This window comes from Lagopus muta, chromosome 4 (genome assembly GCF_023343835.1).
Source record: "Lagopus muta isolate bLagMut1 chromosome 4, bLagMut1 primary, whole genome shotgun sequence".
NCBI lineage: Eukaryota > Metazoa > Chordata > Aves > Galliformes > Phasianidae > Lagopus > Lagopus muta.
In genome coordinates, this window is record NC_064436.1 from 54,337,471 (window position 1) to 54,364,415 (window position 26,945).

Below are 26,945 nucleotides of genomic sequence, written 5' to 3' on the forward strand. Positions count from 1 at the left end.
CTGGATTAAGTACTGATACTGCTTTAGCAATTCTAGAAGTCTAAAAAATATATTAGGAAAATAGGTGAGATAAGTGTGTGTGGGTATAAAGGAGTTGTCATATCACAGACTTGGTGGAAGAAAGATAATCAGTCAGACATATAATACAAAAGGACAAACTCTGGAAAGGTAACACATTTCACGGAGGGGAAATAATGATGAAACATGTAACAGTATTCTGAGTATTAACTTTTATGAATGATATGAACACATCAGCAGATACTATGGGTTTCATGCAGACGGTAATTCTATATCTGTGTATAAAGATGACAGTTGTCTGTTGCTGTCAGCCATCCGCACAGATTGGTTCTAGTGCCTCATGGTGATACATAACAAGATCAACAAGTCTATTAGGATACTTGAATTATAAATTAGAATCTAAATTAAGATGTCGCAGACACAGTATGATGTGATGGTTACGTTTTTTTTGGTGTAATGAATGATTGCTTAATGGTGAAGACAGCCTGGAGATCCAGAAGAGAAGAGCTTCTCTTTGCTCTGAATGATCAGGTTCAAAATTTGGTATCAGTAATCTAGTCTGGTAGGGTATATGATATACCTATATTAAGAAACATGTCTTGAACAACGGAATCAAAAAAATTCTAGAAAATTCTAAAAAATTAAAAGTGAATATTTCAAAAAATAAAATGTCATTTTTTCCTATTTAACCTTTTATTATTTTAACTACAGACAGAAACTCTTTTTTTACTTCTTTGACTCCAGATGGGAGTTGACATTTCTAATACCATCCTTACATGAATAGGACTTTTGTATGTCCTTCCAGAGGACATAGAGGACTAGGAAACAAGAAAAATAAGAAACAAGGGGAATTCACAAGGGAATCTGGCAAAAATGGGAAAATTCCTAGGGCTTATGAAGCACAGGAGACACATAAAAGGTCTAGAACATTTTCTTGAATTTGCTGAAGATAATAAGCTGTTCAGCTCAAAGAAGCCCAAAACAACTGCAGGCTGTTGCCAAAGGATTCTGCAAAGCCAAGCTACTGAGCAATAAAGAGGTGGATATATTCAAAGTTGATAAATACAATTTGACATGTGTTGGGAAAAAAAGATCTACGCATTATACTCATAATGTTTGCTCAGAGCTCTGTACTGGTCAAGCAAATAAGATGAATGGTAGGAAGAACTAGGAAGAAGATAGCAGCAGCAAACTTCATTATATCATTATTTAAAGCTATTGTGACCATAACTTCAATACATGCAGTTCTATCTCTTTAGTTTTGAGAAGTACTTTGGAGCACTGATAAAGGCTGGAAAGATGATCGGAGGACCAGCTTCGGTATGAAAAATGACTGGAGAGGAGCACTTCAGCTTGGAAAAAACAAAACTGAAAAGGAAGAGGAAAAGAAGAGGAATGTCAGTGTGCTATGAATAGTTACACTGCACAATTAATTGTCACAGGAAACTCATGTGGTAGATGCCAAATTTTACATGTGTTCAGAAAGTAGGCCTGACTAATCTATTAAAAATATATATATCCATATTTATTATGAGTGTGTACAGGACCAGTTCAAATTGCAGATGAGTAGAATGTGGAAGACTTTATGAAAGGAAATAGCACTATCTACATATCTCTAGCCATCTGCCCCTGCCCTGACACTCCCACTAGCCTTGATATCATATGTTACACACAAGACATGCAGACACACACAAAGTACAATCAGTTGTATATTTGTGTATGATGCCCTTCTTCAGTAGAACAAGAGCAATGCTCAGCCTTTCCAGTTGTCACAGTTGCCCCAAGTGTGATGTAAAAGTAACCTCCACTGAAGCCAAATCAGGCACTAGGATGAAAGATATGTTCTTAATGGCCATTGGTCTACCCAACTTGATATCAGCCCAGGAGTGCTGGGGAGAAACAGAAACAAAAAATAGAGGGAAATTAGTTTTCAATCACTCATTTAGAATTGCTGGTTTCAATCAATGACAACTTTAAAGCATTAAACACATTCTGGAGTAACTTGTCAAAAAATAAATAAATAAAAAAGCACTGCAGTTGCTGACATTCTCTGAGTTTTTTAAATAAGATCAGGGTCAGTGATGGGAAATAAGCAGGAAGATGAATAGGATGTCAAAATCAAATTGAGTTCCAGAAGAGTTATCTTAAGTTACCAGAAAAACAGAAACTCATGAAACTTTGTCTCAAACTAAATGGAAAATGCATGTTTTAGCTTAGAAGGTAGTGGGAGGGCTCAAAACTCTCTTTAGAGGTATTAACAAGCCATGCTATTTTTGCAGATTGATAAACACCTTCATCTTTTGAATTCTGGAACAGAGAGGGTTCTACTTATTTTAAATCCTAATCATTTCTGCTGCAACAAGCTCTTTCATTTTTATACAGGAAACCCAGATTAATTGTTTCAACCATCTGACTATCCATTACAATCAGAGGATGCACTTCTTGTTAAAGTTTCAGAATTGTTGAATAAAATACCATTTTAACAACCCATATGTCCATGTTTTTGTTTTGTTCTGTTTTGCTTAATGTTGTAGCACTTTGTTTTCTGGAGTGTGAATACAGTATTAGCCAGGCTATCATTAATCATCATTGTTGTCAATGAAAAAAAATCAAGTGAGAGAAAACAATTGGTGGCCTAGGACTGCAGAACAGTTCACATTTTTGAATGACCATTCTGATTAATAATGCTATATTCATTTGGGAATTTGCCTATGCACCATTTAGGAATTCTATTCAGGTCTGTGGTCTCACTGTATGTTAACACTGTTGTTTAAGGTACTCTGTCTACCTACTCCTTCGGCTCAGGGGGCAGAATACTGGGTCTGAATTAGAAGCTCATTAAAAACAAATAGGGCTTCTCCAATCAAATTAATGCAGTGTCTTCATAGGAAAATAAACTTTCTCCAGCTTGACTGTGGTTGTAAACGTGGAGTTTTAAGGACTAGAAAACCCTTGGAAGAAAACAAAAAGACCAAGAAATATACAATTGCAGGGCTAAGTAAAGAAAGATTGACAAGCAAGAAGTCACACAGAAAGAGATTTTGCAGTGGGGTTAAAGACTGCCAACAAAACAGGACCATTGGAGAAAGTGAGATGAAAAAACATCATTTCAAGGACTTCCTCTCAGCTGGGTAATGCAGTTGTTTAGGAGGGACCTGGAAATGAAAATGTCACCAAGATGTCTGGGACAACATGGAAAGAATGGAGATGGAGACGTTTCTTGTGTTTTATAAAACTGTAGAACTCTTGGTCTGTGCAAAATTGTAAGTAAAGAGCAAGTAGTAAGCCCTGCCAATCTGCTTTGATTGAAACTGAACAGTGAGACTACCAGTGAAATTGCCCTCAAGGGTGAAGGTCTGAGAAAGGAATAAGTTAATAATTTTAGGAACTCTGTTTTGGAAGAGACTGTTGGCTATTTATTTGTTGCCAATGGACAAGAAATAAACATGTGATGTTGCATTTAAGAAAACACTAAAAAAGGTAGACCTCGAAATGATGGCTAGAGGCAACCCTGGGACAAAGGACAGATGGAAAGTCCAGTTACCAGGTTTGTAGGTACAGGGAATATCAGGAAGTGACTGGATAGGCTGCAGACAAAATGTGCTTAACAAAATTTGCAGCATGTCTTGAGTCTTTTGTGTATATTGTGCCATATTCCAACCAGTGGGTTAACTGTACTGTTGCTGTGAGTACCCATAGATTGATTTTATTGTTATACTTATCCATATCAAACTAGAGCTCTTTTCTGCCCCAAACCTTGGGATTTTGGTTTAAGTTCTGCTTTTAGCTTGAAACCAGCATTTTATGTCTCTTTAATCTACAATACAGTCTCTTAACCAAATGTCATTTCACACCTTCTTGGTTCTCCAATAAGGTGTTCTCGCCTTACTACTCTCTAAAAAGCGCTGTTGTAGGGACTTAGAGCATCATTAGTTTCTGTGCTTAAACATGGAAAATGATATATAAGAACTAAGCTTTATTATTCTTAATGTTTTCATATGCTTACAGGGAACTGAAAGTCCACAGGGGACAGAAATATAAGTGGAAATAGAGTAACATTTTACTAATATAGGAGTGGCTGTGAAAAAATGAATGTTATGCTCCTGAGCTCAGGGAACATCCATGCAGAGAAAGGTTGACTTGTCTGAAATCAGAGATCAGAGTGTACCTGCATGTGCTGTCTGGACATGTGGGAAGATACTGGACTTTCTCACGCATGCTTTCTCACACCCTTTAACTTGTATCCCAGGATATGAGATTGCCTCTTTGACAATTTAAAAATTATAATCTCTGATGTAGCAGGTTATGAAGTTTTGGAGTAGTCTTGTATTGGATGTGAGTCCTTGTGGAGAGGTGCTCCAGCCCTCGGATCATATATGTTGCCCCCCTGTGGACCTTCCCCAAAGCTTCACATCTTTCCTGTACTGGGGGTCCCAGACATGGACACTGTACCCCATATGGGGACTCATGAGAGTAGAAAAGAGGGAGGCAATCAGCTTCCTTACCCTGTTGGGCACTCCTCTTCTGGTGGAACCCAGGATACCATTGGCTCCACGGGCTGCAAGCATACAGTGCTGGCTCATGTTAAGTTCTTCATCTATCAGGATCAAGTCCTTCTCAGCAGGGCTACTCTTGAGAAGTTCTTCTTCCAGTGTGGCACTATGAGGATGATCAGTGTCTGCTGCTCTGTCAGGCTTGGGGACAATCTGATGTTTCTCCTTTTTCCCCTAGAACAGGCTCCCAGTCTTCTCCTGCAGACTGAATACCATGACATGGCACTTGTGCATGTATATGTGTGAGTGTCTGAATCAGAGACGTAGGCATGGTGTTTTGCGCTTAGTTACTGACTCTAGGCCTGATGAAAGAAAGTATTAAAATTGCTGATAAGCTTTCTGTGTTTATGGTTTTTAAAGAAAGTCAGATATTCTGGGTGACTGTGTGGGATGATTATTTACTTCAGTAATTTAAAATCTAATGACTTCCAAGGTTAATCCTGTTTCCGTTGCAGCTGCTTTATTTTTTTTTATAATCAAGTAAGATTGGATGTAAGTGTGAAGGACATAAGTTTATACCTGGAAAATCACTAAGGTCCTCTATTTCAACACCTAGATCTGTCACACAAAGACCTGAAATCGTACAAAGGTCTGTGTGCTACATTTATTTCAGTGACAATGTTTATTTCTTTCTGGATGCTTTCGCTGAAAATGTCCTAGAATAATATCCTATATATTTTTTCCTCCTACTTATTTCAATCCCTTTTCTAATCTAGTTCAGCATTATATGTATCAGCACTGGTGCAGTTTGAATTTAGAGTGGTTGGCTTCACTGAAGGTCTAACTCCTGTCCTGTTGTCGTCGGGGTAAAATTCAATGATTTCATTAGCATGCATAATCTGCTATAAATAATTAAAATCAGAATTCAGAAAATGAGAATGGTCAAGCTGCTGGAAGAAATACTTCAAGATATCTGAGCACAAATTTAAAAGAAATCCCAAGAGGAATAGAGAACCCTGGAGAAAAATTAAGTTATTCAGTTTAGACATACACTGATTTTTTGGGAAGTGTTCTCAGTGAAACATTGGTGGGATAATGGGCTTCTCTGTATTTTGCTATTCACTTTAGCTCATGAATGTCAAGGGCAGTTTGCGTTTCTTTCTGGAGATGAGATGTCCTCAGAAATAGCTGAGCCATATGACACAACGATGACTCATTTCTTGACTCAACAGAGTACAGAAAGAATAATGGAGGAGAATAGATAAAGCTATAGGGCAAAAAATAGAGCACAATTTCAGTCAGTTTGTTTGCTCTCTAAATGAAATGGGCAAAATTCTGAATCTCAAAGAGAAAGTAGATTATGGTAGCAAATGACATAAACACTACAAACTCAAAATTTCTGTGTAAAACTGCAAATTAAAGGAAAGAAAGAATATTTTTTCACCCACTTAATTACTTGCATGAAAATGAATAGAATTATTTTTTTTTCTTTTTTTTCTTTTTTTTCCTTTTTTTGGTATTATATTCATTCTCTATTGAATTAAGTCTTTGTCCCATTTAAAAGCCCCATCTTGTTCTGTCAATCTCTGAAGCAGCTATTCAGCAGCCAACCAACACAACAGAATTTCTCTATGCTGAATGCTCTTTGTCATTTTTGCATTGTATCCTAGCCCCTTATTATAATGGTGCTGCTAGCAGAACTATAGACAAGCATATGTCAATATTTCTATGCCAAACCCAGTTTTATTAGTAGATGTTTGTAACAAGACCATTCTAATTTGTGTAATCAAGATGAAGTTAAAATACAATTATTCTCCATCCTGACACTAATTTCCTCTAAAAATATGTTTTATTTTTCTCAATCATTTTTAAAAGATTGACAAAAAAGTGCTGAGGTTTCAAAACTCCATTTTGCTGGCAACTCTTCCACAGGCAAAAGGGGAGCAGAAAGTGCATAAGATACCATGTAGACATTTGTCATGAGTATTTTGAAACAAAATACTGGAGGCCAGGGAATTCCTTGTCATGGCTGAAGGATATTTTTGCCTTCAGAATGTTTATTTTGACCTTGTTCTGCCAAGTAAGAGACTATCTGTAGCTGCAGATGTTTTATCTTTCATTTAAATATGTCTTTTTGTATGTAATTTATATTTTAATTTTCCTTTTTTTTTTTTTTTTTTTTTTTTTTTTTTTTCCTCCCTGCAAAAGCAGAGAACATAAATGACAGCTGTGTCTATGCCATGTCTATTTTCAGGAAAAATATTTGTTAGTGACCATGGCAATGAGTGTGAAGGGAAAAGATAAGCTTGTAGAAACTATGGCCTCATTTACATACTTATTTTTAGTAAAAACCAATTCTTTCATCTTTGTAATGACTTCACTGCTTGCACAAGGTGAACTAAAAATAGAGTTTGTTTCTCCCTTGGTAGTGTATGGCAATGAACTGTACTGCAGCTGTCCAGCTTTCAAATCTGCTGAGTTTGATGTCCAGTGCTCTTGACACGTGCAGACTTTATAGGCTCTTCTGAAATAATCCTGAAAGTTCAACCAGTGACCAAAAGCTTGTTTGAATTCCATGTAATATTGAGCTAGATTTTCAGAGAACGAGGCATCTTTTTAAACGCTGCAATGAGTAGTCTAAAGTAAATTAGTAGCATGTTTTTAGCTTACAATGATGCTTACAAATAGAGCCTTACAGTTTCGTGCTGCAAAGGAGCTCTCTTGTGTCCTCTCTCTTATCTCCCTTTTCCTTTCATGTACCCATCTGCATTTGTCTTGCCCTCTTCCTTGCACTAGTTCAGATGGCTTTTGGCCATTACTGTGAGCTGATTTATCCACTACCTAAGCAGGCAGTTACCTGCATTTTTGCTGACTTTGTTTCCTTTTGAGCCAGTGAGCTGAGTCAGTTCAGACAGGCTCTGACAGTAAATGGTGTGGGAACACAAAACCAGGTGCACTGAGACAGAAGAAGGGATCTGCTGCTATTGAACTGCTGGGTCATCTCACTTTGTTTCAGTGAGCTGCACCCTATCTTATCTGCAGTATTTCAAAAGTGTAACTAGTGCCATTTCCTCAACACACCTGCCAGAATTGAAGCTCAGGTCCTTATGTAACAGAAATTTGAAATACTTTCTTGCTTAACACTGTTGTTCAATCTCATAGCCTTAAAGAAGTGGCGTGTTGGTTGGAGCTGCCCTTCAGAAGAGTGCATGGCAACTTGCCATGCAGCCTGGGTGATGAGGCTCACGGTGCTGCTCCTGGACATGCACAGCATCATAGCATCATATGCTACAATTGCATATCCAAGACAGTCTGTTATTAAAAAGGTTAAGTAGTTTCTCAAACTTTTCAGCTGGAGAAGCATGTTAGACGTGCCAGCCTAAACTTCATGTATTTTTTTCAGTAGGTGGAAGAGGAGAGGGCTTCTGCATGAAATTTCACCCCTGGATAAATGCACACCAGGTGAAATTTGCACTTATTCCTAATTTTTGTCTGAACTTTGCACTAAAAATCCCCAAATGAATATGAATATCATCCTCTGTTCACAAATTCCTCTTTATGCTTCCCCATGGCAGTAAATTTGACTCCTACTAATGGCAGGTGAAACTGCTCTTCACAGAATAAAAGAGACTGCATAAAATCTTTAACTCTTTCTTGATGGATTGGTGCAACTATGTGTGAATGCATGTGTTTAAAGCTTCATTTATAGTTTTAATTAAGAATTCCATGTGCTTTTTTTGGTGTATGCCATTGCTTTACCACAGAATAAAGCTCTCTCTTTGGTAGGCTGAAGAAAAAGAACTCTCCCAGTCCTCCCCCTCTCACTCAATGATACCAGTCATCCCTTCTGCGTGTGTTGTCGTATAACTTCATTTTCTTTGCCATGGCTGTCCAGAACTTTACTTAAATTCTGGATGACGGTTTCCCAGAATTACAGTGTGAACAGAATTTTTACCCTGAGTAGAAATGATAGAAATAGAAGAAACCAAACTGTAGGGCATGAAAGCTTTCCTATTCTGACTATATTTCCTTGAGTTTTTCATAGGATCACAAAAGAAAGGATGTATGTTCAGTATACTGGATAGGGCCTTATCTTGCCTTTTTTGACCCTTTTATTTCCAAGGGACAAACTTGCAATTTATGCATAAATTCCTGCAATAGAGTGTTGCTCTGTATTAGTTTGTAATGTTAGCTTGTTTATTCCACCCACCAGCCTGTCTCTGAGTTCATATGGTTCAAGAAACTACCATGTTCCTCCTATGAAGACAGATGAAAGTGCAGAGTGAGGTACACATAGTGTGACCGAACATCCGGAATGTACAGCGTGTGCTTGACAGTAGAAATTGTTACCAAAATACCAAAGGAAATTGGATGATACTTTACCTTCTACCTGCAGTGTTTGTTTATTTTTGCATTTATCAATATTTCCAGTTGTGTTACATAATCATTTTTTTGTGTTTAATGTCTTAGTAAATATGATTTTTTTTCAAGGAGCTATGTTCCTCTCTTTTAAGTTAGCATACACTGCTATATTGCATTAAATGTTCATTGCTGCTTGGCAATTTCAATCAATCAAGCAACGTCTCTCTATTCTGTTGTACTTACTACTAGTGGAAAAGGGCCCATTATTCTGGATTGAAAAATTGAGAATATAAACCCTGCAGAAACCACTAATTGATTGACGTGGAGTAATGCTCTGTAATAAAACATTTTTTTCCCAGGGAAAAAAAATATTGCTAATTCTAAAATTGCAAAATATGTAAATTTTCAAAAATAATTTTTGAAAAAGAGTATTAGAGGAGTTAATTATTATACAAATACAGAAATGGAAAAAAAGCAAACAACAATCAAACATGGAGAGTTTGTATAACCATTAACCAAGCTATGGTAAACCATTACTTAACTCTGACTTAAGAGATCCATCATGGGATTCGTGGCAGTCAGATAACTAATGCTTAAATAATTCCACAGTAATTTAAACCTGTGGTTAATGGCATCACTCAACCAAGCAGTCTTAGTCTCTGCAGTTATTTTTAACTGGTATGAAGTTATGCTAACTCCCTCCTCCCTCTCCCTGCCTACATGGCAAATGCTAACAAGTCTTTACTAGCTGTATGGCACAGTATGAAGACCTTTTCTGAAGTCCAGGCAGATGATATTCACTGTATTTTTTCTTGCTGAAAAAAATATTTCTTCACTCAAGAGTGGTGTCAAGTGAATCAGGTGCAATCTGCCTTGGCTGACGCTGCATTTAATCTTTTAATAAAGATATAATTATTTACATTTATTTCCTTGTTTTTAATTGTATTTTACATTAAAAAATGTTCCAAAAGACGGTACATTATTAGGATCAATTTATCAGTTGCTGACTATCCAATTTTTTTTTCCCCTGTACTCTCACTGATTAATACCCAGTTAAATGAGAGAATGAGGTGGGTGGTTGATATGAGTTGACGAGTTGCATAGGGTGGGCAGAAGTTGACTGAAGTGGGCATGACCTTGGTGGCCCTGGTGAATGTGGAACAAGAGAGTGACAGAAACTTATTTAGTATTTTTACTTCTAACCTGAGGATCAAGAGTGGAAGTGAACTGATAAATTATGCTAGTGACACAAAGCTGAGTGGCATTGCCTTTGCAGAGGAGGATCAAAATATCACACAGGACCAGCTGGATCACTGAGGGCAGAAAAAAAAAAAAAAAAAAGGATGAAGTTAAATAGCATAAAGTTCAAGGTCACATAGTCTCAGACCAGCAAGAATTTCTGCCAAGAATTAGCAACCTGTGTCTTGGAAACAGCTGAAGAGAAGGAAGAGACTTGAGGCTACTCTCCCATCGCAGGTGAGTATGAAAATTAAATTTCTTCTGTGTTTTGTTTGGCAGTAAAGTCACCTCTGTGCCTTTCCTCCCACACTGCATAGGGCACTCGTTCTCCCCATGCCACAGATTGCTGCCTCATCGCCAGTGGCAGTGCAATGGGATCACCCTGTAAATTAGTGTGAAAAAATAAGTTGAAGCTGTTTCAGTTGCAGTAATTCCAAAATTCATTGTGAAGTAGCAGTATATGTGTGGGGGCTGTATCATGGGGAGAACAGCGTGGGCAGATGTGCAAGAAAAAAATGATGCAACACAAAGGAGGTGCATGAGTGGACTACGAGGCAGATTAGGGGCCACAGAGAGCTTATGTAACTACAGGACACAACACCTTCCTGAGCAGTTTTGCTTAGTAAAATGAAGTCTTACAAAGGACATGATTCCTGCAAATATAGAGAGGCAGAGAAGAGAAAATAGGCACAAACAAGGGAGGGGAAAAAGCTATTTAAAATGTTGGAAATTGTTAGTCTGACAAGTAGATCCAAAGCAGAATTTATTTAACACAGGTATATTTTGCCCTGCAAACATGAATTGGGTTTCTAATCACCAGCTCTGCAAACTGGAGAGCTCTGGTCCAGAACCATTTGCTTTGTGGAACAGAAATCTATTAATTTCAGACTGCAGATTGATTTGTTATGAAAAAGCATTTGATATGATGGCACATAGACACAAACTGTGTCTCAGGAGGCTCCCAACCCTACGTCCCTGGGCAGCAGAAAGCGTTTGATGGAGGCAGCACATGGGGGACTGATGCATAACAAGTATCAGACAAGAGCTTTTTTGTGTTGAAATTCAAATTTCTGAAGAGGGTTTTGCTTTCAAATACATAAATTTTCCAGTGGACACCCAGAGAACAAGATCTACTTCTGTAAGAGCGAACTGAAGTCTTTAATATAAGGGTGGCTGTAGGTGACATCAGTAAATAACAACACAATAGTTTTCCGCATCCTGTGCATTTTCTAAAATCATTATTTGTTTTTCCCTAGAACAGCAGGTACTTAGAGATTCTGGAAAAGCAGTCAATTTAAACAAACGCTTTTACACAGCCAGCAAGGCAGCACAAAAGAGCTTACACAGAGAAGATGAGACCTCTTACACTGCCTCTGACATCCTGCTGTCTTTCCCTGAGCCCTGGCCAGTGACCATGTCAGCACCAATGAGGGGAATTGCAGCACTCCACTGTTGTAGCTGCTTGATCTTGTGACTCTGCTGATGGCCTGTCCAGAGCACATCTCTGAATGAGCAAGTGGTTAGTGAGGAAGGACCCACCTCACGTAGTCACTGTGTGGATTGAGTTTCACCTTTCCACAAACACCAGGTGCTTTTCCAAACAAGGAAGAAAGTGGCTGAGCTGGCGGGGCTGCCACATGGAAAAGGGAGGGCTGGAAAGGCAGAGACAGAGAGAAAGATGACATCCTGGTGTTATTACAGAAGGGAGGGTACGTTAAGGGTCAGCATTTATAATTGTCATGTTACATCTTGAGATTAAAGTGTTTGAAAATTAGTTTAAAATCAGTTATTGAATAGAAAGGGCTGCAAGGGAAAGCGCGTCATTCTTCATTACACAGGCCTGAGATGAGATCCACATCAGACATACCACATAAATTCTCCCAGCTGCACATGCTTGCGGCCAGAATGACAGCTTGATACCTACCTACGTGTCAGTCAGTCCCTTTACCCCAGATAAACTCTTGCTTCTGCGGTATCCTTTGCTTCAAAGCAATGCTGACAAGGATTTATTGAATTAACCTAAATGGCTTTAAGCCCCAATTCATGCTGGTGCAGCATGTCTCTATCAGGGGTTTGCACTGGTATAACTAATTGATTTAGTTACAGATGGGAAAATTTTCTTAACAAGAGAAGGCCTAAACTGCTGGCCAGGCTGCCTTTGTTGTTTGCAAGTAATCTCCCTCAGCCTGTTGTTAGCATAAATCTGTTCTATTTTGGATTCCCAGAGAGCTAATTTGTAAAAGAGCCACACAATAGCATGGTTTACATTTCCAGCTCCTTTTCAAAATGGGACTGTAGGATTTAAAAAAAAAAAAAAATAATAAAAAAAAAAATTTAGGGGTTGTCTGCATTTCTGTGAATATTTTATTGCCTTCGTCTCAGCCCTCATGTATTTTGTGGGAGAGCAATTCATTTGATAAATGAGCTTGCTCTAATTGGGCACAAGGGCAAAGTGTGCAGATCTGTTCCCCGAGTGTCTGGGCTGAAAGTACAGCACCCTTTGAATCACCATCCTGAAACAAAGAGTTATATCAACAAATCTTACATCTGCTTCCTTTGGTTATCTTCTCTATATCCAATGTGAACTTTCTCTTGTTCTTGGTGCTTATCTGCCCATATGAGCACAGCTGAAAACCTCTGCACATATTTGAAACCAACAGGATGAAATCCAGGATGGTGCTGCAAAAAAACCCCATGCTTGTGCTCACCTGGATGAAATTAAACTGAAAAATAAAACATCATTTTTTGGAGGAATTAGATATGATATGCATGTTTACATAAGTCAGCTATGGAGGCTTGTTAGCTATGGTTTTGGAAACTGGGACAGCGAGATCTTGGTCCTATTTGTTTTATACACACAGCTGTAATCATAATTAGTAACTGAATTTTCCTGTTCTTAAAAGGACATTGGACTTGGGACCATTTGTGAATTTTTATATCTATTTATCTTCCTAGGAGAAGAGTGGTGAAATCTGGAGACAGTGACACAACTTCCAGTGCCCAAAAAACAGTCATTATCGCTCCTCAGAAGAGAAAGTGTTGTAGGACACTTTTTAGGCAGGATACTGTGGAGCATTAAGAGTTACTTTAAACTTTCTTACCTTTCCAGAAGCTGTTTCATTTCATTATCAGCTTGATTATACTTCAGTTCTATTCTTCTGCATTGATCCAGCAATTATGAAATAAAGGTGGTATGACTGAATAGGCCCCAATGGTTTGTCTTATTTTAGAGAGTATATAATAGCCTCTCACAGAGGTCTCTGTCACAGTGAGAATTCTGTTTTCTTTGAGATCATTTATGCTCTTTGTGTATTTGAACAACATCAATTTTGCAGCCTAATCCAAAGAAGTGCTGGGAAAGTGTGGTATTGCAGAAGCTGTTATAGAGAGATTTTAAGGTGAGTACATGATGGTAATATTTTCTTTGACTAGATCGTTAACCTATGTGCCTTAAATAGTTTTCATGCATCCAGAGAATTGAAGTATAAAGGATTTTCAAAAGGACATAAACAGGGGTAAGGAATTTTTCACTATGCTAAGTAGTCTCATTGCTGCCTTTTTGCTAAAGCTAATTCAAAAGAAAACAGTATTTTCACATTGAGAACAAACAATTCCATTCTCTGAGACATATTGTTATGGCCACACACTTTTTTCTTAGTTATTATTGTAAAAAGACAGATGTGAATAAGAACTGCAATTCTCAAGGAAAAAAAACGTCACTGTAGCACAGAAATGTGAACTTTTATCATAGTTTTGTGTGTTGCAAAGACTTGGAAAATTAACTCACACAGTGCTTGATAGCTGTTGAAGGAATCAGCACTCACTCTGCCCCTTTTACCAGAGCTGAAAGCCCACATGTACTCTTTTCAGACAGATTTCACATTGCTGTTCAATTCATATCCTACTTTTTCAAAGTAAATGTGAAGAATTTTCTCAGTAGACTACACAACAACTTCAAAATTTATTTATTTGTCAATGGAAATCTTTACATATGTAGCTCAGAATTAAATTCTCTCTGCAAAGTCAGTCAAACATGGCAGAAACAACTCACTTATACAATTTAGATATAGATTTTATTTTTCATTGCAGGAAATGTCCTACCATTTCTAACAATGCTGACAATTCTTCAATGCTTGTGTGGTTTGTACCACCGTTTTTTCACTGCATTACAAATGTGTATAAAACTCTTGAGTTATGGCCTGAACCACACATTGGTCACCTGAGGAAAGGACTGAGTCAGCTGTGGGAGCACAGGTGAAGGTAATTACCTCCTAGACTTCATTTAAGGGGCTGACTGCCACTAGGAAGCATTTCTTTCTGAAGATCCCTCTTCTGTGGAGTCTTTCCTGCAAACTTAGATCTTAAGATACAGGTGAGCATTCCTTACCTGTTTGTTTCTTTTTCTCATTTTCACCGCGGTAATCTTTCTAACTGTAACACCAACTGTAACAGAGGGTCTCTGGCAACCCAACAAAGTGTGGTGCTTAGTAGTACAGCAGCCAAAAGTCAGGCACTGGTTGAAGGAACAGAATTCACAGTCATAGGCATCGATATACTTTATACACTAAACAATGCAGTTAGGCTCTAGTGATGGGATTTACAACAACCAGCATGGTGAGAGGGGAAGATTTAAGTCAGGCAACAGTATAAGACATTTCTCCATCCATCTGTAATTACACCAGCCCCTTAGCAGTTCTTCTACATCTCAGCAACTTTAGTTTGCTCTTACTTTCCCTTTTATTCCCTGATTCCCATGTTCTCTTTTTCCTCAACTCTTTTTCTTTCATACATTCAGTACTGAATAACACTCTGAGGGAGCTTCATTATGCAGTTGTGAAGTTGCATGCAAGTAAAAATTCAGTGGTCTCATGGAGTTCACAAGTAGCTCCACTTTACGGATGCGGTCATTTCTCAATCAATCACCCATTCTTTTTTTTCTTTTGCATATTTCTTTTCAATTACTGTTTTGTATCTTAATAATACGCAGAGGTTGGTGATGCACTGGAACAGGTTGTCCAGAGATGTTGTGGATGTCCCATCCCTGGAGGCGTTCAAGGCCAGGCTAGATGTGGCTCTGGGCAGCCTGGTGTAGTGACTGGTAATCCTGCCCGTGGCAGGGGAGTTGAAACTAGATGATCTTTGTGGTTCTTCTCAACACAAGCCATTCTATCATTATATGATTCTATGATTCAAATGTTATAAAAAGTGTGACAGCTTCCATCCCAGAGTTTTTTTGGGCTCTGCTGTGGGCTTGATTCCAGCAATGAGGAAGGGATGCTGGTTGTGTTACAACTTCCCAAGCACAGGCTATGTGCCATGCTGTGACTCTCCAGGCAGGAGATGCAGCTCAAGTCCTGAAGTTTCACTAAAAGAACAACTGATGTTAATTATGCAGGCACCAGAAAACACTTTGAGAGTCAGTTTGTGGTTGTTACCCCTTGTTGATCCACATTCTGTCTTTGAAATAAATTCTAGTCTCTGCAGATCTGCATGAGAAAGAAGATAGAACTCAATATGGAGAAAGCTGTTAGGAAGAAAGCACAACAACATCCAACCTGTGGTGTGTGGTCTGCCTGCAGCCTGGTCCAGCTGGCAATGTGGCTGCCCATATCCACACTGTACAGCAGCAGCTCTGCCTACAGTTGTGGGCTCAGCAGCGACCACAGTGTGCTACCAGCACTGTGCCGGCTGACAGCAGGGCATGGGGAGGGCAGTGCTGACTCAAGTGATGGCAAATGGTTGTTTGCATTTTGATACGTTGGCTAAACACAGTGCTCTGCGAAGAATACACAGCTGTGCTTTCTGTTTTGATAAAGGATTTTGAGAATAGGTTTCAAGATTGCAAAAAAAAAAAAAAAAAAAAAAAGTTTTATGTTTGTGACGCTATTTTCTGTTGATATAAATACATTGCCTACAAATTCTCAACTGGAATGCATACAGTTGCAATCAGATCTTCAGCTCAAAAATCTGATCATGTCACTTTACCAGACTTTCATAATCCCTCTCTTACCAGAGAGAAATATCCTTCACTTCACAATCACACCTCATTCATGTCATCAACTATTGGCAGTATGTACATTTGTGAACAACTGTTGAGGGAGAAGCACAGGAAGAGTAAAGTTTCCTCAAAAATCTGATGAACCCTTTGAGACCTCACTAAGAGTTGCAGCCACTGCCATCAAGCCAGCTGATGGGTTAGCTGCACAAAAATGGGGTCAAATATCCCAGTAGTCTTACGGTTTTGTTCCTCTTTAATAAATAGAAATAGGAATTAATGTTTGTAATTAACAAAATATTTTAACTATATTGCTTATTTTACAAGGGCTGCTCCTATTTTATGATGTCTCACAATGTCAGAGACTGATACGGTGGCAGAGGTGGAACCTTCCCAGGAATGTTCCATTATGGTTTTTTTGCTGTGTGAGAGATGGCAGCAAGAGAGGCAGTCTGACAAAATGGTGTCTGACATGGAAGTGCGTATGAAGCAAAGATGTGTCGTTTAACTCCTCCATGCAGGAAAAAATGGCACCCACTGACATTTCATTTACTGAATGGATATCAAACTGTGGCTGTGAACACAGTGACACTTTGAGTGGCGTGTTTCAGCTATGGAGGCAGTGGGTCACCTCTGCTGGTACAGACTTTTATGACCATGGCCTGTAGGCTGTTGTTCATTGCAGGTGAAAGTGCATAGCCAATGGTGGTTGCTATATTGAAAAAGTGTGTTTTTTGTAGCTGACAATTTGCTCTATCAAATAGTGATATTGTTCTCTTTTTTTTTCTGTTGTAGTTTCCATGGAAATAATTAGGAGTTTACTTTCAGAGCAACTTATGGATACGTTCTTCACTCAGTGCAGCTGAGGCAAGCCAAAGGGTTGGACACCCATGAGCCAGAACAACTCTTCCCTTTCTCTGATGACCTTTTGATGAGACAAACACTCTTCCTGTGCCAGGGAAGCACAGAGGTGATTGACTTGTCAAGTCAGTGAGGGCTTCTTTACTGGGATATTAATTCATGCTTTCTGAAGCTCACTGTAGCGTCTGCTTCATCAAGCACATCTTTCTAGTAAAAAATAGTTCTTTATTCCTAACCTATGGACTATAAATCTCCTAAGCTACGTCTCTGGGTACCTGTAAAATTGCTGAGTAAATAAGGAGCAGAGTCATCATCAGAATAGCAACAATAACATTTTTTGACTACTGAACTCAGCTACACGCTGTGGATGTGGGTTTACCAAAGAGACTGACTATTGCTAGCTTCCTTTCTGATGTGCAGACTTCACATCTCAATTGCACTGCCTGTAACTGCTATATTAATATACTGTATATTTTAATACATATTGTGTGATATCTTAGGCAATAACATATCGATGTGAAGTTCTATAAAACATGCTGTAATATTCTTTTTGAAAAACAAGATAAAATGACACTAAAATAAAACTGAAGGATTTATACTTGTTTCAACAATGGTTGTGCCTTTGAGAAGCCAATAGTTATTATGTTGAAAAAGGTAAATCTATAAATAAGATTTAAAGAACACAGACGCATAAAGCACAGAGGAAAGAGAGTGGTTTCCTGGAGTCTAAATGTACCTGCCACTTGCTTACTTCTGATCTCAGTTAACGTGAGTAAATTAGGTTGCTGCTTTTCATCATCTGTTCTCAGATTGGTGTCAAGGACTACTTTAGTGTCTCAGAACATGTTTTATGTTAGGAATATATGACCAGTGTGGAAGTGAAAGAGGACCCTGTTGGCACCACAGGCATGTGTGGAGGGAGAGGGCAAGAGTTTTTAGAATGAACTGAATAGACCAGCTGGAAAGTAACTGGTCAGTTGAACAGATGATATTGAGAAGAGGCCATCACAGGAGATGAGGAAGTAATTTTGTTAAAGTGTATACTCTTATCCTATGAAGGTTTGTTTATATATTTACTCTCATGATGATGAGTAACTTTCATGACTTCATTGGGATTATTGTTTAAGATTATCACATGCTTTTCATCTTTTCCTTTGCTGAAGACAGATTTACATAGAAACTGTCGTCAGAACGTTTTTCATCTTACAGTCAGGTGCTGCCTTGGTTATGAAATTGATAACATTGCCTATCACAGAATCATAGAATTGCTCAGAGCCTTAAAGATCATAGAGTCCAACCACGACCTAACCATACTACCCTAACTCTAAGAACCCTCTGCTAAATCATGTCTCTATCAGTATACACTGGATACTGAATCTTCTTAATGAGAACCAAGACAGCAGTTGGGCCTGCATTCCTTGGCTGTAGATGGAGGAGAGCATGCAGAAACCAAGAAACAGCATGAGATGAAAGTAAGAATAGCAGGATGCTGGAAAAGGAGCAGTGGGAAGTTGCTCAGAAAGGCTCCTGGAGGCAAAAAGTGCTGCAAATGGAGAAATGTAGAAAGGCAGATGCATGCCTTACATTCAAATAACAGCCTTTTTAATGGCTGAAAAAACAGCTCTAGTCTAATATTGAAATCATGCTACACTTTTCTGTATCAAAACATGAGACATCTAATTGCATGGCATAGTAACACAGAAACCTTTGTTACCAAAAAAAACTACCCTAAACAGACCCGCTGCATGAATTTGTAAAGCTTTATTTGTTTCTTTTTAATAATATAATTATCTATAGATACTGAGTGTCTAATCTCCATTTACCTAAGTTCTGTGTACAACCCATACAACTCCATGTACCCTAATCCACCCATAATGACTGAATTATTGTTGGTGTTGAACATAGCAAACTGCAGCAGGGAAGCAGTAACACCTGAGATTACGACTCGTTTTCTTCTCTGGTACTTGCAGCTTAATTCCAGGTGAGGGGTAAATGCCTTCCTCCACCAGTCTTCACAAACTTAGGCTGCTTTCCTGGTGACTGTAACCTTTTCTTCAGAGGACTGATCCCAGCTTTCTCTATTCTTTTAACGTTCAGGTAGGGATGGGTGTTTTCTTTAGATCAGAGCATTCACCGAGGCAGTGAGACACCCATGTGTCCTGCAGTCTGAAATGGTTCAAGCATGTTAATTAGTTGGGTATGTGCAAGAAGCCTCCTGAAGCTATTTCAAAGCTGCTGAAGATGCTGCTCTGAAGGAGCCAAGGTGCAGTTACTGGAGGTGGTATAGATGTATTGCCCTTCAGCATGGGGGCTCAGGACTCCTGCATTCTGGCTGAGTGCTTTAGCTGGCAAGAGGATGAAGAGGGCTTAAAGCTGAGGTGGAGTGTAGCTGTAATGCAGTGGAGTGTTAAGTGGAATGTAAGCATTCATTGCCCCAGGACAAGCACCTATAGGCGTATTTAGGAAAATAAAATCCTCAAGAAATTTCAGACAAAGCCGGGATATTCCTGGTAGATCTTGGTCTTGTGCTGATTTCGATCCCCTAAATTAGCTATATTTCTGGAATGGATCTTCCTAACACTAAGCTCAGATGGTCAGAAAAAAATGACAAAAATGAATTTAAATAAAAAACTAAACTGAAAATATTTTTAATTCATTCCTTCTTTCTTTCCTTTTTATGGCCTCTTATGAATTCGAGCTGTTTCTCAGAATTTCTCTCTGGAGGTCTCTTCTATCTCTCTCCTTGGGTTTCTCAGATTTAGAGAGAAATATAAAGACTATTTTTACTTCTACACAGGGATTAATAGAATCCTGCCTGTCTAGCTGCAGGGTAAATCAGCACAATTTCCCTGTATGCCAAATGCCAGGAGTTTGTCATAGATATGCTTAAGCCCTACCATTAAATGTGGTTTGTAGTACGTGTTGTGTACTATTAGTGGTTAGCTAGGGAAGAATGATACAAATGATGACCAAAAGACTAGTTAAGACCCACTTCCAAATGTCCTGTGACCGTATCCCCAAATTGGCAGCAGATCTGCTTTGCTGATCATAAATGTTATACTATTTGGATGGACTTTTTAAACCCTGCCATTTTTGGGCATTTAAAAATAAAAGGATAAACAAAACCACATCTGGTCTACAAATGTGCGTGTCATGTTTGAGCTTGATGCAGTTTCGAATTAGTTGTTAAACACTGAAAAGCAGGGTTCATAAGGGAAATGCCTACTCAGCTGATTGTAGTGCAACTGGTGCAACTGTAATAGAAGCCAGACACTCCTTGAAATAGCAGACAACTGTGTATGGCTATAGAGGAATAGAGGGAAAGAAAAGCCAGATGGTGTACTTAGCTGCACTTAAAATCTGATTGTGTGTGTCAATAACGAATGCCCAAATAAGATTCTTTCATTTAAAGAAAGAAAAAAAGAATATATGTGCATACTAGTAGAACAAATGCAACCCTACAGAAAAAAAACATGTGGATTCCATCGCTGTGATGGTGGTTATTGTAATGACCAGTTAACCTGCATTTGCTGCAGTTGTCTAAATTCTTAAACATTAAATATTTTACAACACAATAACAAAATAACTAAATCATAGGGGTAATCCTGACAAACAGAAAATATTTATGGCCCATTTTCTTAGAAATACAAATGGTTGCTTTTGCTTAGGTTGCTGGAAAAAGTTGCTTACTGGATGCCACAGTCTTAAAAAACTTTCCCTTATTTGGATGTTAGAATGAATTTCTGGCAGGGTCATCTGAGTCCTTCATTATTTCTAGGTAGATTAAATGGTTTATTAAGGGTGAAACTTGGGCCTTGTGCTAATCAATGGAAACTTTACAATCAGCCACAGCATCACACCTATAAATAAACATTTCATGCAAGACTTTAAAATAAAGAATTTCTGCTGTGTATGGAAATTAATGTTTCCCACAGTTACTCAGTCTTACAGAAAGAATTTACTTGGCTGAAGTATGTATAAACAATTAAAGAATAAATATCTCTATAATTCCTCTATATCTCCTCTCCTCTCTCTCTGCTTCTTTCTCTCTTTCTCCACAGTGGAGAGATTATGAACCCCTTGCACTGAGTGTATTTGCTATTAGCAGCCCCACTGAGTTTAGCAGAAAAGCTTTTGCACTAAGATGTTAATCATTTTAAGTAAAGTCAGCAAAAGGTGGTCATAAATAAGCATCAAATGCTGTGAAACTTAATCATATTAATCAGATTCTTTTCCATGTCTTATCTGTATGTATTCAGATGGCACTGCATAAAGCTATGCAGTGATACTACCCCAGATACACTGACTAAAGCCAATTTATCAAGTGTTTCTTTTCACAGTGTTTTTTCTCTTTCACAGTGCTTCCACTTCTGGAACTAGCAGAGTTTCTTCTAGCTGGAGAAACAGCAGCACTAGTTGTAGCGACACTCATAGAGTTTGGGCTTTCAAATCTCTAAAGTACTTTTGAAATTTGTATTTAATATTTATTACCCCCTTCAAAGTGCAATTCAGTGGAGTAGCAGAAGAGAATTGGATTGCCTTTCATTAGTTTCCTGACCCCTTATCTAATGTAAAAACCTATTTTAATTGCTCATATCTTTGCCAAATCTTAAAAATCGCCATGTATAGCATTAAATGAGCCCCAATGGGTGTGAGCATTATGACATTGTCTAATTACATGATCGCATTTGAATTTTGTTTTAAACTATTTGTGCTCTAGTCTGTGCACAGGACAGAAGGAGCTTAGTTCAAAAGCAAATATTCAATTTTAGTTCTCTTCCCATTGCTCAATATGTCCCCCATGCCTTATTTACTGCATGGTATCCGAACCCTGCTATGAAGATAATTACTATGTCCCTTCCAGGTTTTTTTATGGTTCTTGTTGCTATAGTACCTGAGCATTTAACAAACTTTAATGAATTTATGTGCACAAAACCTCTGAGGTGGGTGGCGGTATTATTCCGTTTTGCATGTACTGAACTGAGACACAGAGAGATGGAAAGAAAAAAGCACAAACCTTCAAATATGTCAGATTTGAAGTGAGGTCTGAGTTTTTGGTGTGCTTCTTTACATACTAAAAATAGTGTACACTTTGTATACCAGAGGTATCAAATCAGTCACCCAGAAAATCAGAAGTGAACAAATAGAGTAAACAAAAGACCAATTTAAGTCACCTGCCCAGTACCTATAGAGTGACATAAATCCAGAGTTCCAGACCATTGCTTAGATGTCTTGCCTTGAGACCATTTTTCTCTTCCTGAATTCTTTACCTGAACAATCCAGCTCTATAGCAAATGAGACACAGGTCTACACAGCAGGGCAGGTCCAAATCCTTTTCTCAACACACTAGAAGAACACTGCCTGTTCATGTAAGTCAACTGATGATGGGATGCAATTAAGGAGAGCTCAGCAAGGGCAAGGTTGTGGTAGAGATGGCAAACAAGTTTTCTGCTCTGATGGTCACTGTAGAGAGACTGGAAGGAGACCCAAACCCTTTGAGAGGACTCAGCAAGAAAAGTCTGAAACAAAAGATTTTGTGGAAGAAGTAATTGAATAAAGAGACAGAATAAAATATGTTAAAATATCACTGTGACTGTATGATATTCACTCAAGGGTCTTAACTTGGATGGTATTATTAGCAGTAGTGTGTACCATTTCTCTTAAAATTTCACTCATTTCTGAAGATGGGAGAATGGTGAATGCAGCACAAATTTTTTAAAAAGTTACCAAGGATGATCTCCAAAATTGCAAGCCTTAATTTACCATTTGGTAGATTGAACTGCCAGGAACCAACAGCAGTTCTTTCATAGAGGAACATTAATTTACCGTTTGGTAAATTAACAGAAGCCATGATAAATGGCCACAAAATTAGTGGAAATTTGTATAAATCTGACTGACTAGAAGATAAAATACAGCTTGCCTATGGAAGTCCTAATCTTCATGGGAAACAGACATCTCTGATAGGGACAACAAGTATGTAATTGTCAATGATCCTGCTGATAACTTGCCTTGATTTCCAAAAGAGTTTTGACAATAAATCCCTCACTAAAGGATTTTAGTAAATAAAGCAGCCATGGCAGAAAACAGAAGCTCCTAGCTAGGTTTAAAAGGCTGAGAAACAGAAAAAGAGGATAGGAAAAAATACTTGAATTTCAAAATAAAAGGAGGAACTGCAGCACTCTTCTAGTACTTGTGGTGTGAAATGTGTCTATAAGTGACCTGGAAAGCCCAACAAGCACCAAGGTAACAAGACTGGCCCTAGGCTGGCTGTAAAGAATTACAGAAAGGGATTAAGAGACAAGAAAGTAAAATGGCAGGTAAAATTCTATGTAGATTAAGTGTTGCATGTAGGAAATAGTGATACTAAATTTACATACTAATTGTCTCTGATCAAGATTGAGACCATGGGTTTTATCATAGCTCCAGAAAAGCTCAGTTCAGGGCTTAGAAACAATCAGAAAAACAAACTGGATATTAGGGGAAAATTAGGAAAGGAATTGAACACAAAACCTGAAAACAGCACTACAGCTCTCTAGCTCTGTTCCAACTGCACCCTGGATATTGTGTGTCATTATTGTCCTTCTGTTTCAGAAGTGCATCGTAGGAAACAAAAGGATATGAAGAAGGGAATTGGGGCTGATCAGAACTATGTGACTGTTTCTGTATTAGAAATAGAAAATGGAGTCCACCTGGAAAATAAGTGGAGCATGGGAAGCAGACATCTTTGAGGCCATGAGTGCTGTAAGTAAGCTATGGCCAGGAACTGACAGCAGTTCTTCCATAGAGGAACAAAGGGGTCATCACAGATCTTCAGCTGCAATGTAACAGACCTGAAGAACTGCTCACTGATGAATGTTGAGTGCCTAAGAAGAGAGAAGACTGGGGAAGAACTTGGAAGAAGGATTTGTTATGGGTGACAAAACAGAGAAAGTATAGCAGGCTCAGGACTTCTTCTATCTGGAAAGCATCACTGGAGAAAGACTGCTCGGAGAAAAACTGGTTGTACTCGCCCTGCATGGCACTTCGCCCTGGGTGCCCACCTATGGCACAGCTGCAGGAGAAGTACCAGGCTGGCAGGAGCCTGCTTCTGAACCAGCATGACTGCTCTTATATCTTATCCTGCTGTGAAGAAGGCAACAGTCTCAGGTATGTGGTTAGATACCAAAATGAATAATGCAAAGAAGCTGAATTAGGTCATATCCTATTCTCTGATTATAGGATGGAAGAATGTCTGATTACGGTGTCCTGGGACTTCTACAAAACAGGTTTAAAAAATCAATGCCTTTTTATGTTTTGAAAATGAACTGAAATTGAGAAATGAAACCAGCACATTTAAAGGTGCTGAGACTGATTAGAACATTTTCAGTTTCTCAATTTGAAACACATACCATGGAAGCTGAGAATCTGTTTAGGGATACCACTGTATCTGAGAAATGCTCACATCCACACTACACACAGGATGTTGTGGGAATAGATGATGAGCAATCCAAAGCTGATTCAAGTCAAGGGAGAAAGCAGACATCAATCAATAGCTGTAAGTAAATTAGACCTGGCACCTTAAGTGCCTTAAATGTTAGAAGTTAAACCTGAAATAGTATCCTGATTCTTAAAAGAAGGTGGTAAATGACTTACTGAACAAATGGGTGACATAATCAGAATGAGTAACACTGCTGAATCTTGAACAGAGTGCAGAATCTGAGTGTAAGGAGTTAGGAGACAAGGCAGGAATGGATTGTGAGTTTCCAAGTACACATCACACAAAACACAAATTGCGTAAGAGGAGCAGTAAGGAAGAGACCTATTCTGGGACTATCTTCACTGGGCATACTAAATAAAATTACAGTTCTCAGGCAACTCACCTAATGCATTTTTTTTTTCTGCTATCACCAGTATATACAACAAAAAACACGAACACAACTAAATAAAATAAAACAACTGTTTCCTCAAAAATAGAGGAAGAAACAAAATAGATTTATTTGCCTTTAAAAGAATCTCCCATTATTATCTTCAGAGTGTTTTTCTGATAGCAAAATGAGTGATAAGATGGCTCTAGATGAAAAGGAAAGCCTTTTAATTTACTAAGGAAAAGACCCAAAAGGCTGCTGTGATTGGCATTATTGAAACTTACTCTTCTGCAATTGACTTGGGTCTAATCTAACTTTTTTTTCTCAGCATTAGTGTTGGTCACGACAATAAAACAATATTAATCACTCCATGAAATACCATAGATTTGATCTTTTTTCACCCAGAAAATAAAGTAGATGGACAGGAGGCAAAGATCACACCATCAGGGAAGAAGAATTAATTCATACAAGTAAATCAGTATGAATATTTTATGGTCACTTTTGATTATGACCTTAGGTTGTCCCACAGGTGTGCAAATGACCTTAATTTTGGGGTTGACTTTAGATTGCCCTCGTGTCCTATATAACACCAAAGACTATTCATTAGCAATATGGGAATTCTAATATGAACTGTTTTGCAGGAAGTCTCTCCTTCTTGGGCATATTCTTTCCTTTTGCACTGAAGAGAGGGAAGAAAAAAAAAAAGAGTTGAGGATAGCCAGCTTTCAGGAAGCACAGGTGTAACCAATTCTCCTGTGCTTCCCACCTGGTTGGAAGGGGCAGACCTCGGGCTCATTTAAGAGCTAGCCTCCAAAAGGTGAATGTCTTCTGGATGAGGGTTGTTTTTTGAGAAGTAGTATTCTATAGCTAGAGAGACTATCATCAGTTGGGTAAGTTAAGATTTTCAGTGTATGCTTATTGATGTCTCCAATAATGCTTTGAAAATATTGCAAGGATTTTATCAGAAGTAAGTACTGATTTTTTGCTTAGTTTTTAATAGAGTTCTGAGACCAAGAGTCTTTAAACTCTTGTTGCTGTTAATAGAGTGTCTTTAAGAGAGTCTTGTGCTACGCTTACTGACCTTACCTTGATTCCTGAAGGCTAACGTGTCTTTGTACACTCTAAGTCACATAGGCTGCTTTCCACTACATTGGGTTTTAGCAAGGTAGGGGTGGAAGGTGCTATGCAGGATGGATCTAAGCACATTGCCAAAGGCATTTCCAGTACAGTATCAGAGAAATGGAAAGCTGAGATCATGCTATGACCAGTTGTATTGACTATACAGGCTGCTTTCTTTCATACCCACTGTGGTATTCAGTCAGGCCTGTTGGAATTAAATTTCCTGTCATGTTGATTTATTTTGCATTCATCAAAAGGGGGATAAGATTTTTAGGTAACTAAAATTGGAGATATATTTTAATTTCACACTTGAGCGTGGGAATTGCATCTTTTGTGAAGCTGGAAATTTACTGCTATCAAAATTTCAGTTTCCTACTGACAATATCATTAGCTCATATTAATACCCTTTCTTCTCTCAGTGAGGATTATGTATACTAAAGCCTGTGAATCCGCATTGCTTTATGATGTAGATGAACAAAAACAGAACTGTAAACAGAGCATCAATTCTCACTGCAGTGACATCTGATGCAGGGCTATTTAAAAGTTTTTTAAGTGCTTCTGTTTCTTCTACCTACGGCATTTATGTAGTGAATGGACACTTGCAGCAATCTTGACTCTTTATTATTTCTCCTTGCCAATGTTATTTTATATCAAGATTATAAATAGTCTCTTTAATATATATTGTAAAGTCAAGTATAAAGCTTATGCATTATATATGTTTATTCTAAGTGAAAGTTATTTTGGTCTACCACAATGTAAACTATTATCCTCATAATTTATATTTTTCCTGTTGATATCTTCATTTCTTCTCTTTTATAAAGGAAAATTTAAATGAAGTTAGTTCTTTAAATAAGTTGTATCTTGATTAAAGTTTACCCAATTTTCTCATACAATGCTATTCTTTTTTCTGGAGGTTTGTTTGTTTGTTTCTAACCTAAAATAATAAGCCATGGGGATCAAAAGTTATAATATATTAATGAGAATTAGGTTGTTTCGGAGCTTGTATGGAAGCCT

The 26,945-nt window shown here is 38.2% G+C and overlaps 1 long non-coding RNA gene across 1 annotated transcript; it reads left to right on the forward strand.

Moving 5' to 3' along the window:
• Positions 1 to 10,190: 10,190 nt before the first annotated feature.
• Positions 10,191 to 20,981, forward strand: LOC125692480 (uncharacterized). The gene is made up of 4 exons (XR_007376693.1): positions 10,191 to 10,349; positions 13,448 to 13,510; positions 14,202 to 14,484; positions 16,903 to 20,981. It is a non-coding gene; the product is annotated as an uncharacterized LOC125692480 (long non-coding RNA).
• Positions 20,982 to 26,945: the final 5,964 nt, after the last annotated feature.